This window comes from Carica papaya, chromosome 3, assembly GCF_054855325.1.
Source record: "Carica papaya isolate Zhongbai chromosome 3, ASM5485532v1, whole genome shotgun sequence".
Taxonomy (NCBI): domain Eukaryota; kingdom Viridiplantae; phylum Streptophyta; class Magnoliopsida; order Brassicales; family Caricaceae; genus Carica; species Carica papaya.
In genome coordinates, this window is record NC_142311.1 from 23551713 (window position 1) to 23568549 (window position 16837).

General features: G+C 44.8%; 20 pseudogenes; 14 read left to right on the top strand and 6 right to left on the bottom strand.

Annotated features, from left to right (window-relative positions):
• Positions 1-1383: 1383 nt before the first annotated feature.
• LOC148267015 (5S ribosomal RNA) lies at positions 1384-1501 on the bottom strand (annotated as a pseudogene).
• A 336-nt stretch (positions 1502-1837) lies between these two features.
• LOC148267016 (5S ribosomal RNA) lies at positions 1838-1955 on the bottom strand (annotated as a pseudogene).
• A 732-nt stretch (positions 1956-2687) lies between these two features.
• Positions 2688-2806, bottom strand: LOC148267017 (5S ribosomal RNA; annotated as a pseudogene).
• Positions 2807-3011: 205 nt separating this feature from the next.
• LOC148267018 (5S ribosomal RNA) lies at positions 3012-3129 on the bottom strand (annotated as a pseudogene).
• Positions 3130-3661: 532 nt separating this feature from the next.
• LOC148267019 (5S ribosomal RNA) lies at positions 3662-3780 on the bottom strand (annotated as a pseudogene).
• A 525-nt stretch (positions 3781-4305) lies between these two features.
• LOC148267020 (5S ribosomal RNA) lies at positions 4306-4424 on the bottom strand (annotated as a pseudogene).
• A 1555-nt stretch (positions 4425-5979) lies between these two features.
• LOC148267021 (5S ribosomal RNA) lies at positions 5980-6098 on the top strand (annotated as a pseudogene).
• Positions 6099-6303: 205 nt separating this feature from the next.
• LOC148267022 (5S ribosomal RNA) lies at positions 6304-6422 on the top strand (annotated as a pseudogene).
• A 206-nt stretch (positions 6423-6628) lies between these two features.
• LOC148267023 (5S ribosomal RNA) lies at positions 6629-6746 on the top strand (annotated as a pseudogene).
• Positions 6747-7276: 530 nt separating this feature from the next.
• LOC148267024 (5S ribosomal RNA) lies at positions 7277-7395 on the top strand (annotated as a pseudogene).
• Positions 7396-7600: 205 nt separating this feature from the next.
• LOC148267025 (5S ribosomal RNA) lies at positions 7601-7719 on the top strand (annotated as a pseudogene).
• Positions 7720-7924: 205 nt separating this feature from the next.
• On the top strand, positions 7925-8043 carry LOC148267026 (5S ribosomal RNA; annotated as a pseudogene).
• Positions 8044-8249: 206 nt separating this feature from the next.
• LOC148267027 (5S ribosomal RNA) lies at positions 8250-8368 on the top strand (annotated as a pseudogene).
• A 193-nt stretch (positions 8369-8561) lies between these two features.
• LOC148267028 (5S ribosomal RNA) lies at positions 8562-8679 on the top strand (annotated as a pseudogene).
• A 2155-nt stretch (positions 8680-10834) lies between these two features.
• LOC148267029 (5S ribosomal RNA) lies at positions 10835-10953 on the top strand (annotated as a pseudogene).
• A 585-nt stretch (positions 10954-11538) lies between these two features.
• LOC148267030 (5S ribosomal RNA) lies at positions 11539-11657 on the top strand (annotated as a pseudogene).
• A 206-nt stretch (positions 11658-11863) lies between these two features.
• On the top strand, positions 11864-11982 carry LOC148267031 (5S ribosomal RNA; annotated as a pseudogene).
• Positions 11983-13447: 1465 nt separating this feature from the next.
• On the top strand, positions 13448-13566 carry LOC148267032 (5S ribosomal RNA; annotated as a pseudogene).
• Positions 13567-13768: 202 nt separating this feature from the next.
• Positions 13769-13887, top strand: LOC148267033 (5S ribosomal RNA; annotated as a pseudogene).
• A 1302-nt stretch (positions 13888-15189) lies between these two features.
• Positions 15190-15307, top strand: LOC148267034 (5S ribosomal RNA; annotated as a pseudogene).
• Positions 15308-16837: the final 1530 nt, after the last annotated feature.

Genomic DNA, 16837 nt, shown 5'->3' on the forward strand with positions numbered 1-16837 from the left:
CTCAACTACGGAGTTCGATGGGATCTGGTGCATTAGTGCTAGTATGATCGCACCTCTTATATTTTGTGGTATAAATACATATACCCCTTCTCCCTCCCTCCCCCCCCGGCTATTTGTTTCGCTATGCACGAACACTGCACCCCTGCTTATAGTTCTAATATAAAGCAAAATGCTCCGCCGCCTCGACTCACACCCAGATGAACGGATTACCCCCTACACCTCGTTTTTTGTTATTCTACTATGTAAGATGCTCATAATGACACTCTTATCACGTGGCGAACTATAAATGAATGCACGAAAAATATTAAGCAAAATTTTCAGGCCCTGCGACTCATACCGGCAGACTCTGGCTCCGATCGCACTTAACGTTTAACACCCCGTCTAAAAAAAAAGCAGGTTCAACATGAGGACTCACTCCGAGGGACAATGGCTTTGATCGAACATAATGTTTAACGGACGTCAGCAAAAAAACGAGTGGAACATGAGAACTTTCTAAGAGGTCACCCATCCTAGTACTACTTCCACCCAAGCACACTTAACTACGAAATTCGATGGAATCCAGTGCATTAGTGCAGGTATGATCGCACACCTTCCATTCCACGCTACAATTATATATACCCCTTCTCCTTCCCTCCCCCCTCCCGTCATTTGTTTCGTTGTGCGCACACACCACACCTCTGTTTCTAGTTCTAATATCAAGCAAAATACCCCGGTACCTCGACTCACACACAGATGAATGGATCGCCCACCGTACATCATTTTTCATTGTTATACTATGTAAGATACTCGTAATGACACTCTTATCACGTGGTGGACTATAAATGAATGCACGAAAAATATTAAGAAAAATTTTTAGGCCCCACGACTCACACCGGCAGACTGTGGCTCCGATCGTACTTAACGTTTAACTCCCCATCTACAAAAAGAGGAGTTCAACACGAGGACTTTCCAGGAGGTCACCCATCCTAGAACTAATCTTGCCCAAGCACGCTTGACTACAGAGTTCTGATGGGATCCTTTGCATTAGTGTTTGTATGATTGCAACTATCCCATTCCCCACTACAAATACATATAGCCCTTCTCCTTCCCTCCCCCCTCCCATCATTTATTTCGTTGTGCGGGCATACTACATCTCTGTTTCTAGTTCTAATATAAAGCAAAATTCCATGTTGCTTTGACTCATGCCCAGAGGAACGGAGGCCCGCTGCGCCTCTTTTTTTGTTGTTTTACTATCTAAGACTCTCGTAATGAGACTCTTATCACGTGGTGAACTACAAATAAGTGCACGTAAAATATTAATCAAAATGTTTCAACGTCGCTACTCATGCTGGTGGACTGTGGCTCTGATCGCGCGTAACATTTGATGCCCCGTCCACAAAAAGACAGGTGCAACAAGAGAACTTCCCAGGAGATCACCCATCCTAGTACTACTCTCACCCAAGCACGCTTAGCTATGGAGTTCGATGGGATCCGATGTATTAATGCTAGTATGATTGTACTCCTTCTATTTTAGGCTGCAAATACATATACCCCTTCTCCTTCCCTCCCCCCACCCGTCATTTTTTTTGCTGTGCGCGCACACCACACCTCTGTTTATTGTTCTAATATCAAACGAAATGCCCTAGCACCTCGACTCATGCCAGAAGAAAGGACCGCCCGCCATACCTCATTTTTCTTTATTCTACTAGGTAAGATCTTGTAATGACACTCTTATCACGTGGTAGACTATAAATGAATGTATGAAAAAATAATAAGCAAAATTTTCTGGCGACGCGACTCACACCAATGGATTGTGGCTCCGATCACATGTATCATTTTACGCCCCGTTTGTAAAAAGACAGTGCAACACGAGAACTTCTTAGGAGGTTACCGATCCTAGTACTACTCTCGCCCAAGCATGCTTAACTGCATAGTTCGATGGGATCTGGTGCATTAATGCTGGTATGATCGCACCCCTTCCATTCTGCATTGCAAATACATATACTCCTTCTCCTTTCCTCCCCTCTTCCGTCATTTTTTTTGCTGTGCGCGCACACTGCATCTTTGTTTCCAGTTCTTATATCAAGCAAAATTCCCCAGCGCCTCGACTTATGCCTAGATTAAAGGACTACCCGCCACACCTTTTTTTTTCGTTGTTCTACTACGTAAGATGCTCGTAATGACTCTTTTATCACGTGGTGGATTATAAATGAGTGCACAAAAAAAAAGTAAGTAAAATGTCCCAACGCGGCGACTCACGCCAGCAAATGAACCAGCAGACTATGGCTCCGGTCGTGCGTAACGTTTGGTGCCCTGTCCGCAAAAAGACAGGAGCAACACAAGCACTTCCCAGGAGGTCACTCATCCTAGTACTACTCTCGCCCAAACATGCTTAACTGTAGATTATGATGGGATACAATGCATAAGTGATAGTATGATCCCACCCATCTTATTCCTCACTTCAAATACATATACCCCTTCTCTTTCCCTCCCCCCTCCGATCATTTGTTTCACTTTGTGTGGACACCGCACCTCTACTTCTGGTTGTAATATCAAGCAAAATGCCCCGTTGCCTCGATTCATGCCCAGATGAACAGACCGCCCATCGCACCTCTGTTTTGCTTATTCAATTATTTACGATACTCATAATGACACTCTCATCACGTGGTAGACTATAAATGGATGCACAAAAAATATTAAGAAAAAGACGGCTGCAACACGAGGACTTCTCAGGAGGTCACCCATCCTAGTACTACTCTCGCCCAAGAACACTTAACTGCGGAGTACAGATGGGATCTGACGCATTAGTGGTGGTATGATCGTACCAGTTTCATTTCGCGCTGCAAATACATACACTCCTTCTCCTTCCCTCCTCCTCTCATCATTTGTTTCCTTGTGCGTGCACATAGCACCTCTCCTACTCGTTCTAATATCAAGTAAAATGCCTTGGCGACAAGACTCACATTTGCGAATAAACCAACGGACCATAGTTCCAGTCGCGCGTAACGTCGAACGACCCATCTACAAAAAAATAGGTGCAAGACGGAACTTCGAAGGAGGTCACCCATCTTAGTACTACTATCGCCCAAGCACACTTAACTGCGGAGTTCTAATGGGATCCAATGCATTAGTGCTGGTATTATAGCACCTGTTTCATTCTACACTGCAAATACATACACTACTTCTCCTTTCCTCCCCCCTTCCGTCATCTGTTTCCTTGTGCGTGCACACTGCATCTCTCTTTCTCGTTCTAATATCAAGTAAAATGCCGCGGCGCCGTGACTCATATTTGCGAATAAACCAGCATACCATAGTTCCAGTTGCGCGTAACGTCGAAAGACCTATCTGTAAAAAAAATGGGTGCAACACGAGGACTTTCCAGGAGGTCACCCATCCTAGTGCTACTCTCGCCCAAGCACACAAAACTGCAAAGTTCTGATGGGATCCGGTGCAGTAGTGCTGGTATGATCACAATTGTTTCATTCTGCACTGCAAATATATACACTCCTTCTCCTTCCCTCCCTCTTCCCGTCATTTGTTTCCTTGTGAGTGCAAACTGCACCTTTCCTTCTCGTTCTAATATCAATTTAAATTCCTCGGCACAGTGACTAACATTTGTGAATAAACAAACGGAACATAATTCCAGTCGCGCGTAACGTCAGACGACCCATCTACAAAAAAATGTGTGCAACACGAGTACTTCTTAAGAGGTCACCCATCAGAGTACTACTCTCGCCCAAGCACACTAAACTACAGAGTTCTGATGGGATCCGGTGTATTAGTCCTGCTATGATCGCACCTGTCTAAATCTGCACTGCAAATACATACACTCCTTCTCCTTCCCTCCTCCTCCTGTTATTTGTTTCCTTGTGCGTGCACACTGCACTTCTGCTTTTCGTTCTAATATCAAGTAAAATGTCCCGGCACCGTGATTTACATTTGCGAATAAACCAACAGACCATAGTTCCAGTCGCGCATAACGTCGAACGATCCGTCTGTAAAAAAATAGTTGCAACACGAGAACTTCCTAGGAGGTCACCCATCCTAGTACTACTTCACCCAAGCACACTTAACTACGAGGTTGTGATGGGATTCAGTGCATTAGTGCTGGTATGATCGCATATGTTCATTTGCACTGCAAATACCTACACTTCTTCTCCTTCCCTCCCCCCTCCCGTCATTTGTTTCCTTCTGCGTGCACACTACACCTCTCATTCTCATTAATATCAAGTAAAATGTCTCGGTGTCATGACTTATATTTGCGAATAAACCAGCAGACTATAGTTCCAGTCGCGCGTAATATCGCACGACCCATCTGCAAAAAAATAGGTGCAACACAAAGACTTCTCAGGAGGTCACTCATCCTAGTACTACTCTCGTCCAAGCACACTTGAGTGCAGAGTTCTGATGGAATCCGGTGCATTAGTGCTGGTATGATCGCACCTGTTTCATTCTGCACTGCAAATACATACACTCCATCTCCTTCACTCCCCTTCCCATTATTTGTTTCCTTGTGAGTGCACACTGCACATCTCCTTCTCGTTCTAATATCAAGTAAAATTCCCCGGCGCCATGACTCACATTTGTGAATAAACCAGCGGACAATAATTCTACTCGCGCGTAATGTCGAACGATCCATCTGAAAAAAATGGGTGCAACACGAGAACTTCCCAAGAGGTAACCATGCACCGTGACTCACGTTTGCGGATTAACCGGCGATTGTCGCTCGAGTCCTGCGTAGCATTTAACGCCCCATCTGCAAAAAGAAGGGTGCAATATGAGAACTTCCTAGGATATCACCCATCCTAGTACTACTCTCGCCCAAGCACGATTAACTACGAAGTTCGATGGGATCCGATGCATTAGTGCTAGTATGATCACACACCTTAGATTCCACGCTGCAAATACATATACCACTTCTCCTTCCCTCTCCCCTCTCATCATTTATTTTGTTGTGCGCGAACACCGCACCTCTGTTTCTAGTTTTAATATCAAGTGAAATGCCAAGGCATTTCGACTCATGCCCAGATGAACAGACCACCTGCCACAACTCTATTTTCATTGTTATACTATATAGGATAATCGTAATGACATTCTTATCTCATGATGGACTATAAATGAATGTATGAAAAATACTAAGCCAAATGTCCAAATGCCGGGACTCACACTGGCGGACTGTCACTCCGGTCACGCATAACATTTAACGCCCCATCCATAAAAAGATGGGTGGAACACGAGGACTTCGCAGGAGGTCCCCATCCTAATACTACTTTCACCAGAGCACGCTTAACTGTGGAGTTCGACAGGATCCGATGCATTAGTGTTGGTATGATCAAACCCCTTCCATTTTGTACTGCAAATACATATACCCCTTCTCCTTCCCTCCCCCCTCCTGTCATTTGTTTCGCTGTGCATGCACACTACACCTCTGTTTTTAGTTCTAATATCAAGCGAAATGTCTGGGCACTTCGACTCACGCCTACATAAATGGACCACCTGTCGTACCTCATTTTTCATTGTTCTACTATGTAAGATGCTCTAATGACACTTTTATCATGTGGTGGACTATAAATGAATGCACGAAAAATATTAAGCAAAATATTCTGGCGCCACGACTCATGCCGGCAGACTATGGCTCCTATTGCGCATAACATTTAACACCCCATCCATAAAAAGACGGGCACAACACAAGGACTTTCCAAAAGATCACCCATCCTAGTACTACTCTCACCAAAACATGCTCAACTACGGAGTTCGATAGGATCCGGTGCATTAGTTCTAGTATGATCGCACCTATTCTATTTTGCGCTACAAATACATATACCCCTTCTCCCTCTCTCCCCCATGTTATTTGTTTCGCAAGTATGATCACGGCACTGGGGTTTTTTAGTTGATATTAGAACGAGAATGAAAGGTGCAGTGTGCACGCACAGAGAAACAAATGACAGGAGGGGGGAGGGAAGTAGAAGGAGTGTATGTATTTGCAGCGCGAAATAAAACAGGTGCGATCATACCATCACTAATGCACAGGATCTCATTATAACTCCGCAGTTAAGTGTGCTTGGGCAAGAGTAGTACTAGGATGGGTGGTCTCCTGGGAATTCTTTATGTTGCACTCATTTTTTTGCAGATGGGTCATTCGACGGTACGCACAACTGGAACTATAGTCCGCTGGTTTATTCCCAAATGTTATCATGGCGCCGGGGCATTTTTGTTGATATTGGAATGAGAATGAGAGGTGTAGTGTGCACGCACAAGGAAATAAATGACGGGAGGGGGGAGGGAAGGAGATCGAGTGTATGTATTTGCAGCACAGAATAAAACAAGTGCGATCATACTAGGACTAATAAACCAGATCCCATCAGAACTCCGCAGTTATGTGTGTTTAGGCGAGAGTTGTACTCGGATGGGTGACCTCCTGGGAAGTACTTGCGTTGCACCCATTTTTTTACAGATGGGTCATTCGACATTATGCGCGACTAGAACTATGATCCACTAGTTTATTCGCAAATGTGAGCCACTACGCCGAGATATTTTAGTTGATATTAGAACGAGAAGGAGAGGTGGATTGTGCATGCACAAGGAAACAAATGACAGAAGGGGGGAGGGAAGGAGAAGGAGTGTATGTATTTACAGCGTAGAATAAAATAGGTGTGATCATACTAGGACTAATGCACCGGATCCCATTAGAACTCCGCAGTTAGTGTGTTTGGGCGAGGGTAGTACTAGGATGGGTGACCTCTTGGGAAGTACTCGTATTGCACCCATTGTTTTGCAGATAGATCGTTCAACGTTATACGCGACTGGAACTATAGTCCGCTGGTATATTCACAAATATGAGTCACGGTGCCGAGGCATTTTATTTGATATTAGAAGGAGAATGAGAGGTGCAGTGTGCACGCACAAGAAAATAAATGAAGGGAGGGGGGAGAGAAGAAGAAGGAGTGTATGTATTTGTAGCGCGAAATGAAACAGGTGCCATCAAACCATCACTAATGCACTAGATCCCATCAGAACTCCGCAGTTAAGTGTGCTTGGGCAAGAGTAGTACCTGGGTTGGTGACCTCTTGGGAAGTCCTCATGTTACACCTAATTTTTTCAGATGGGGCATTTGACGTTTCGCGTGACTGGAACTATGATCTGCTGGTTTATTTGTAAATGTGAGTCATGGAACTGGGGCATTTTACTTGATATTATAATGAGAAGGAGAGGTGCAGTGTGCACGCACAAGGAAATAAATGACGGGAGGGGGGAGGGAGGGAGAAGGAGTGTATGTATTTGCATCGCTAAATGAAACTAGTGCGATCATACCAGCACTAATGCACTAGATCCCATCAGAACTTCGCAGTTAAGTATGCTTGGGCGAGAGTAGTACTAGGGTGTGTGACGTCCTGGGAAGTCCTTGTGTTGCACTCATATTTTTTCAGATGGATCATTCGATGTTACGCGCGACTGGAACTATGGTCCGTTAGTTTATTCGCAAATGTGAGTCACGTGGCAGGGCATTTTACTTGATATTAGAGTGAGAATGAGAGGTGCAGTTTGCATGCCCAAGGAAACAAATTACGGGAGGGGGGAGGGAAGGAGAAGGAGTGTATGTATTTACAGCGCGGAGGCAAACATTTGCGATTATACCAGCACTAATGCACCGGATCCCATCAGAACTCCAGAGTTAAATGTGCTCGGGTGAGTGTAGTACTAGGAGTGGTTACCTCTTGGGAAGTCCTTGTGTTGCATAATTTTTTTTTAGATGGGGCGTTCGACGTTTCGCTAGACTTGAACTATGGTTCACTGGTTTATTGGCAAATGTGAGTCACGGCACCGAGAAATTTTACTTGATATTTGAACAAAAAGCAGAGGTGCAGTGTGCACGCACAAGGAAACAAATGACGGGAGGGGGGAGGGAAAGAGAAGGAGTGTATTTAATTGCAGGGCAGAATGAAATAGGTGCGATCATATCAGGACTAATGCACCGGATCCCATCAGAACTCCGCAGTTAACTATGCTTGGGCGAGTGTAGTACTAGGATGGGTGTCCTCCTGGGAAGTTCTCGTGTTGCACCCATTTTTTTGCAAATGGGTCGTTCGATGTTACGCGCGACTGGAACTATGATCCCCTGGTTTATTCCCACATGTGAGTCACTGCACCAGGGCAATTTACTTGATATTAGAACGAGAAGGAGAGTTGCAATGTGCATGCACAAGGAAAAAAATGACAGGAAGAGGGAGGGAAGGAGAAGGAGTGTATGTATTTGCAGCGCGGAATGAAACAGGTGCAATCGTACAAGCACTAACGCACCGAATCCCATTAGAACTTCGCAGTTAAATGTGCTAGGGCGAGTGTAGTACTAGGAGTGGTGACCTCTTGGGAAGTCCTCGTGTTGCAACAATATTTTGGCAGATGGGTCATTCAATGTTATGCGTGAGAACGACGCCGGGGCATTTTACTTGATATTAGAACGAGAAGGAGAGGTACAGTGTACACGCACAAGGAAACATATTACAAGAGGGGGGAGGGAAGGAGGAGTGTATTTATTTGCAGCGCGAAATAAAAGATATTTATTTGCAGCGCGAAATAAAAGATGTGTGATCATAGCAGCACAAATGCACTGGATCCCATCATAATTTCGTAGTTAAGTATGCTTGGGCGAGAGTAGTACTAGGATGGGTGACCTCTTGGGAAGTCCTCGTGTTGCAACAATTTTTTTGCAGATGGGTTGTTCGATGTTACGCGCGACTGGTACTATGCTCCGCTGGTTTATTTGCAAATGTGAGTCACGGCACTGGGGCATTTTACTTAATATTAGAATGAGAAGAAGAGGTGTAGTGTGCACGCACAAGGAAACAAATGACAGGAAAAGGGGGGGGGATGGAGAAGGAGTGTATGTATTTGCAGCGTGGAATGAAACAGGTGCCATTATACCATCACTAATTCACCGGATCCCATCAGAACTCCGCACTTAAATGTGCTTGGGCGAGTGTAGTACTAGGAATGGTGACCTCCTGGGAAGTCCTAGTGTTGCACCCATTTTTTTACAGATGGGTCATTCGACGTTACGCGTGATTGAATCTATGGTCCACTGGTTTATTTACAAATATGAGTCACGGCGCCGAGGCATTTTACTTGGTATTAGAAGGAGAAGGAGATTTGCAGTGTGCACGCACAAAGAAACAAATGACGGGAGGGGGGAGGAAAGGAGAAGGAGTGTATGTATTTGCAGCGCGGAATGAAACAGGTCCGATCATACCAGTACTAATGCACCGGATCCCAATAGAACTATGCATTAAAGTGTGCTTGGGCAAAAGTAGTACTAGGATGGGTGACCTCCTCGAAAGTACTCGTGTTGCACCTATTTTTTTGCAGATAGGTCGCTCGATGTTACGCGTAACTGGAACTATGGTCTGCTGGTTTATTCGCAAATGTGAGTCAAGGCACCGGAGCATTTTATTTGATATTATAAAGAGAATGAGAGGTGCAGTGTGCACGCACAAGGAAACAAATGACGGGAGGGGGGAAGGAAGGAGAAGGAGTGTACGTATTTACAGCGCAAAATGAAAAAGGTGCCATTATACCATCGCTAATTCACCGGATCCCATCAGAATTCCACAGTTAAATTTGCTTGGGCGAGTGAGTACTAGGAGTGGTGATCTACTGGGAAGTCCTTGTGTTGCACCTATTTTTTTCAGATGGGGGCGTTCGATGTTACACGCCACTGGAACTATGGTCCGCTTGTTTATTCGCAAATGTGTGTCACGGCGCCGGAGCATTTTATTTGATATTAAAACGAGAAGGAGAGGTGCAGTGTGCACGCACAATGAAACAAATGACCGGAGGGGGGAGGGAAGGGAAGGAGTGTATGTATTTGCAGCGCGGAATGAAACAAGTGTCATCTTACCAACACTAATGCACTGGATCCCATTAGAACTCTGTAGTTAAGTGTGCTTGGGTGAGAGTTGTACTAGAATGGGTGACCACCTGGGAAGTCCTCGTGTTAGACCAATTTTTTTGCTGATGGGTCGTTCGATGTTATGGGCGACTGGAACTATGGTCCGCTGGTTTATTCGCAAATGTGAGTCACTGCGCCGGGGTATATTACTTGATATTAGCACGAGAAGGAGAGGTGCAGTGTACACGCACAAGGAAACAAATGACGGGAAGGGGGAGGGAAGGAGAAGGAGTGTATGTATTTGCACCGCAGAATGAAATAGGTGGCATTATACCATCACTAATTCATTATATCCCATCAGAATTCCGTAGTTAAATTTGCTTGGGCGAGTGTAGTACTAGGAGTGGTGACCTACTGGGAAGTCTTTGTGTTGCACCTATTTCTTTCAGATGGGGCGTTCGATGTTACACACGACTGGAACTATGGTCCGCTTGTTTATTCGCAAATGTGAGTCACGGCGCCAGAGCATTTTACTTGATATTAGAACGAGAAGGAGAGGTGCAGTGTGCACACACAATGAAACAAATGATGGGAGGGGGGAGGGAAGGAGAAGGAGTGTATATATTTGCATCGCAGAATGAAACAGGTGGCATTATACTAGCACTAATGCACCGGATTCCATCAGAACTCCGCAGTTAAGTGTGCTCTGGCGAGAGTAGTACTAGAATGGGTGACCTCCTGGGATGTCCTCGTGTTGAAACTATTTTTTTGCAGATGGGTCGTTCGACATTACGTGCGACTTGAACTATGGTCCGCTTGTTTATTCGCAAATGTGAGTCACGGCGTCGGGGCAATTAACTTAATATTACAATGAGAAGGTGAGGTGCAGTGTGCACGCACAAGGAAACAAATGACGGGAGGGGGAAGGGAAGGAGATGGAGTGTATGTATTTGCAGCGCAGAATAAAGTAGGTGCGATCATTCCAGCACTAATGCACCGGATCCCATTAGAACTCCATAGTTAATTGTTCTTGGGCAAGAGTAGTACTAGGATGGGTGACCTCTTGGGAAGTTCTCGTGTTGCACCCGTATTTTTCTTAATATTTTTTGTGCATCCATTTATACTCCACTACATGATAAAAGTGTCAGTACGAGCATCGTAAATAATAAAATAAGCAAAACAGAGGTGCGGCGGGCGGTCCATTCATCTGGGAGTAAGTCTAGGCAACGAGGCATTTTGCTTGATATTACAACTAGAAGTAGATGTGCGACGTCTACAAAGTGCGAAACAAATGATGGGAGGGGGGAGGGAAAGAGAAGGGGTATATGCATTTCAAGGGAGGAATAGGACGGGTGGGATCATACTAGCACTAATGCATCGTATCCCATCATAATCTGCAGTTAAGCATGTTTGGGCGAGAGTAGTACTAGGATTGGTGGCCTTCTTTGAAGTCCTCGTGTTGCACACATTTTTTTTGCAGATGGGTCGTTCGACGTTACACGTGATTGGAACTATGGTCTGCTGGTTTATTCATAAATGTGAGTCACGGTGTTGGGGTATTTCACTTGATATTAGAACGATAAGGAGATGTGCAGTGTGTATGCACAAGGAAACAAATGACGGACGGGGGGAGGGAAGGAGATGGAGTATGTATTTGTAGCGCGAAATAAAACAGGTGCGGTTATACCAGCACTAATGCACCGGATCCCATCAGAACTCTGCAGTTAAGTGTGCTTGGGTAAGAGTTATACTCGGATGGGTGACCTTCTGGGAAGTAGTCGTGTTGCACCCATTTTTTTGTAGATGGGTCGTTCGACGTTACGTGCGACTAGAACTATGGTCTGCTGGTTTATTCGCAAATGTGAGTCACAGCGCCGGAACATTTTAGTTGATATTACAACGAGAAGGAGAGGTGCACTATGCACGCACAAGGAAACAAATGACGGGAGGCGGGAGGGAAGGAAAAAGAGTGTATGTATTTGCAGCACAGAATAAAACAGGTGCGATCATGCTAGGACTAATGCACCGGATCCCATCAGAACTCCGCAATTAAGTGTGTTTAGCCGAGAGTAGTACTAGGATGGGTGTCCTCTTGGGAAGTACTCGTGTTGCACCCTTTTTTTTGCAGATGGGTGGCTCGACATTATATACGACTGGAACTTTGGTCCACTAGTTTATTCACAAATATGGGTCATGGTGCCGGGGCATTTTACTTGATATTAGAAGGAGAAAGAGAGGTACATTGTGCACGCACAAGGAAACAAATGACAGGATGGTGGAAGGAAGGAGAAAGAGTGTATGTAATTGCAGTGCACAATGAAACATGTGTCATTATACCATCACTAATTAACCGAATTCAATCAAAACTCTGTAGTTAAATGTGCTTGAGCGAGTGTAGTACTAGGTGTGGTGACCTCCTAGGAAGTTCTCATGTTGTACCCATTTTTTTGTAGATTGGTCGTTCGACGTTACGTGCGACTGGAACTATGGTCGTGGTTTATTCGCAAATGTGAGTCACGGTGCCGAGACATTTTACTTGATATTAGAACGAGAATGAAAGGTGCAATCTGCACCCAGAAGGAAACAAATGACGGGAGGGGGAGGGAAGGAGAAGGAGTGTATGTATTTGCAGTGGGGAATGAAACAAGTGCGATCATAACAACGCTAATGCATCGGATCCCATCAGAACTTCGCAGTCAAGTTTGCTTTGGCGAGAGTAGTACTAGGATGGATGACTTCCTCAAAAGTCCTCGTATTGCAACCATTTTTTTACAGATTGGTCATTCGACGTTACGCACGACTGGAACTATGGTCCGCTGGTTTATTCACAAATGTGAGTCACAGCGCTGGGGCATTTTACTTGATATTAGAACGAGAAGCAGAGGTGTAATGCACACAAGGAAACAAATGACAGGAGTGGGGAGGGAAGGAGAAGGAGTGTATGTATTTGCAGTGTGGAATAAAACAGGTGCCATTATACCATCACTATTTCACTGGATCCCATTAGAACTCCACAGTTAAATGTGCTTGGGCGAGTGTAGTACTAGGAGTGGTGACCTCCTGGGAAGTCCTCATGTTGCAGCCTTTTTTTGCACATGGGTTGTTCGATGTTACGCGCGACTGGAACTATGGTCCATTTGTATATTCGCATATTGTGAGTCACAGCACTGGGGCATTTTGTTTGATATTAGAAGGAGAAGGAGAGGTGCAGTGTGCATGCACAAGGAAATAAATGATGAGAGGGGTGAGGGAAGGAGAAGGAGTGTATGTATTTGCAGTGCAGAATAAAACAGGTGTCATCATACCATCACTAATTCGCCAGATCCCATCAGAACTCCGCAATTAAATGTGCTTGGGAAGTCCTTGTATTTCAACTATTTTTTTCAGATGGAGCGTTCAACGTTATGCGCGACTGGAACTATGGTTCGCTAGTTTATTCGCAAATGTGAGTCACGGTGCCGAGTCATTTCACTTGATATTAGAACGAGGATGAGAGGTGCAGTGTGCACGCACAAGGAAACAAATGACGGGAGGGTGGAAGGAAGGAGAAGGAGTGTATGTATTTGCAGCGCGGAATAAAACAGGTGTGATCATGCAAGCACTAATGCACCGGATCCCATCAGAACTCCGCAGTTAATTGTGTTTAGGTGAGAGTAGTACTAGGATGGGTGACCTTCTGGGAAGTACTTGTGTTGTACCCATTTTTTTGCACATTGGTCGTTCGACGTTACGCGCGACTAGAACTATGGTCTGCTAGTTTATTCGCAAATAAGAGTCACGGCGCTGAGGCATTTTACTAGTTATTAGAACGATAAGAGAGTTGCAGTATGCACGCACAAGGAAAGAAATGATGGGAGGGGGGAGAGAAGGAGGAGTGTATGTATTTATAGCGCAGAATGAAACAGGTGCTATCATACTAGCACTAATGCATCAGATCCCATCAGAACTCCGTATTTAAGTGTGCTTTGGCGAAAGTAGTACTAGGATGGGTGACCTCCTGGGAAACACTCGTGTTGTACCCATTTTTTTGCAGATGGGTCGTTCGACATCACGAGTGACTAGAACTATAGTCCGCTGGTTTATTCGCAAATGTGAGTCACGGTGCCGGAGCATTTTACTTGATATTAGAAGGAGAATGAGAGGTGTAGTGTGCACGCACAAGGAAACAAATGACGGGAAGGGGGAGGGAAAGAGAAAGAGTGCATGTATTTGCAGCGCAAAATGAAACAGGTGCGACCATACCAGCACTAATGCACCTGATGCCATTAGAACTCCGCAGTTAAGTGTGCTTGGGTGAGAGTAGTATTAGAATAGGTGACCTCCTAGGAAGTCCTCGTGTCTCACCCGTCTTTTTTTTAATATTTTTAGTGCATCCATTTATAGTTCACCACGTGATAAGTGTGTCATTAAGAGAATCGTAAATAAGAGAACAAGCAAAACAGAGGTGCGGCGGGCGGTCCGTTCATCTAGGTGTGAGTCAAGGCAACGGGGCATTTTGCTTACTATTACAACTAGAAGTAGAGGTGCGGTGTCCACACAGAGCAAAATAAATGAAGGGAGGGGGGAGGGAAAGTGGTTCATTTACCGGCATGAGTCACCGTGCTGGGGCATTTTACTTACTTTTTTGTGTGGACTCATTTATAGTCCACCACGTGATAAGAGAGTCATTACAAGCATCTTATATAGTAGAACAACGAAAAAAAAGGTGTGGCAGGTTGTCCTTTAATATGGGCATAAGTCAAGGCGCTGGGGCATTTTGCTTTATATTAGAACTAGAAACAGAGATGCAGTGTGCGCGCACAGCTAAAAAAATGAAGGGAGAGGGGAGGAAGGGAGAAGGGGTATATGTATTTGCAATGTGGAATGGAAGGGGTGCGATCATACCAGCACTAATGCACCGAAGCCCATCGAACTATGCACTTAAGCATTCTTAGGATAGAGTAGTACTAGGATCGGTAACCTCCTGAGAAGTTCTCGTGTTGAACTGTCTTTTTGCAAACGGGACGTAAAAAGATACATGTGGTCGGAGCCACAATCCGCTGGCATGAGTCGCATCGCCAGAAAATTTTGCTTACTATTTTTTCGTGCATTCATTTATAGTCTACCACGTGATAAGAGTGTCATTACGAGCATCTTACATAGTAGAATAAAGAAAAATGAGGTACGGTGGGCAGTCCTTTCTTCTAACGTGAGTCGAGGTGTCGAGACATTTTGCTTGATATTAGAACTATAAATAGAGGTGCGGTGTGCAGGTACAGTGAAAAAAATGACGGGTAGGGGAGGGAAAGAGAAGGGGTATATGTATTTGCATCGCAGAATGGAAGGGGTGCAATCATACTAGCATTAATACACTGGATCCCATCGAACTTCGTAGTTAAGCATACTTAGACTAGGGTAGTACTAGGATGGGTGACCTCCTGGGAAGTTCTCTTGTTGCACTCGTCTTTTTGCAGATGGGGCGTCAAACATTACGCACGATCAGAGCCACAGTCCGCCAGCATGAGTAGCGACGTTGAAACATTTTGCTTAATATTTTACGTGCATTTATTTGTAGTCCACCACGTGATAAGAGTCTCATTATGAGAGTCTTACATAGTAAAACAACAAAAAAAGAGGTGCAGCGGGCCTACGTTCTTCTGGGCGTGAGTCGAAGCAACATGGCATTTCTCTCTTTATTAGAACTAGAAGCAGAGAGGCGGTATGCCCGCATAACGAAATAAATGATGGGAGGGGCGAGGGAATGAGAAGGGCTATATGTATTTGCAGTAGGGAATGGGACAGTTGTGGTCATACAAACACTAATCACAGGATCCCATCCTAACTCTGTAGTCAAGCGTGCTTGGGCGAGATTAGTTCTAGGATGGGTGACCTCTTGAAAAAGTCCTCGAGTTGAACCCATCTTATTGTAGACGGGGTGTCAAATGCTAAGTGTGATTAGAGCCACAGTCTGCCAGTGTGAGTCGTGGGGCCTGAAAATTTTGCTTAATATTTTTCGTGCATTCATTTATAGTCCACCACATGATAAGAGTGTCATTACGAGTATCTTACATAGTATAACAATGAAAAATGAGGTACGGCAGGCGATCCATTCATCTAGGCGTGAGTCGAGGTGCTCGAACATTTCGCTTGATATTAGAACTAGAAACAGAGGTGTAGTGTGCATGCACAACGAAACAGATGACGGGAGAGGGGAGGGAAGGAGAAGGGGTATATGTATTTGCAGAACGAAATGGAAGGGGTGCGATCATACCATCACTAATGCATCGGATCCTGTCGAACACCGCAGTTAAGCATGCTCTTGTGAAACCAGTATTAGGATAGGTGACCTCCTGCGAAGTACTCATGTTCCACCTGTCATTTTAGGGATGGGGCATTAAATGTTATGCGTGACTGGAACAACAGTCCACCAGTGTGAGTCGCGGCATTGGGACATTTTGCTTAATATTTTTCATGCATTCATTTATAGTCCATCACGAGATAAGAATATGATTACGATTATCTTACATAGTAGAACAATGAAAATAGAGTTATGGCGGGCGGTCTGTTCATCTGGGCATGAGTCGAGAAGCCTTAGCATTTCACTTGATATTAGAACTAGAAACAGAGGTGCAGTGTGTGCGCACAACAAAATAAATGATGAGAGGGGAGAGGGAAGGAGAAGTGGTAAATGTATTTGCAGAGCGGAATGGAAGGGGTGCGATCATACCAGCACTAATGCATTTGATCCCATTGAACTTCGTAGTTAATCATCATTGGGCGAGAGTAGTACTAGGATGGGTGATCTCCTAGGAAGTTCTCATGTTGTACCCTTCTTTTTGCAGATCAGACGTTAAATGTTACGCAGGACTAGAGCGACAATCGTCGGTTAATTCGCAAACGTGAGTCACGGCGCTGGAGCATTTTGCTTAATATTATTCGTGCATTCAATTATAGCCCACCACATGATAAGATTATTATTACGAGCATCTTACA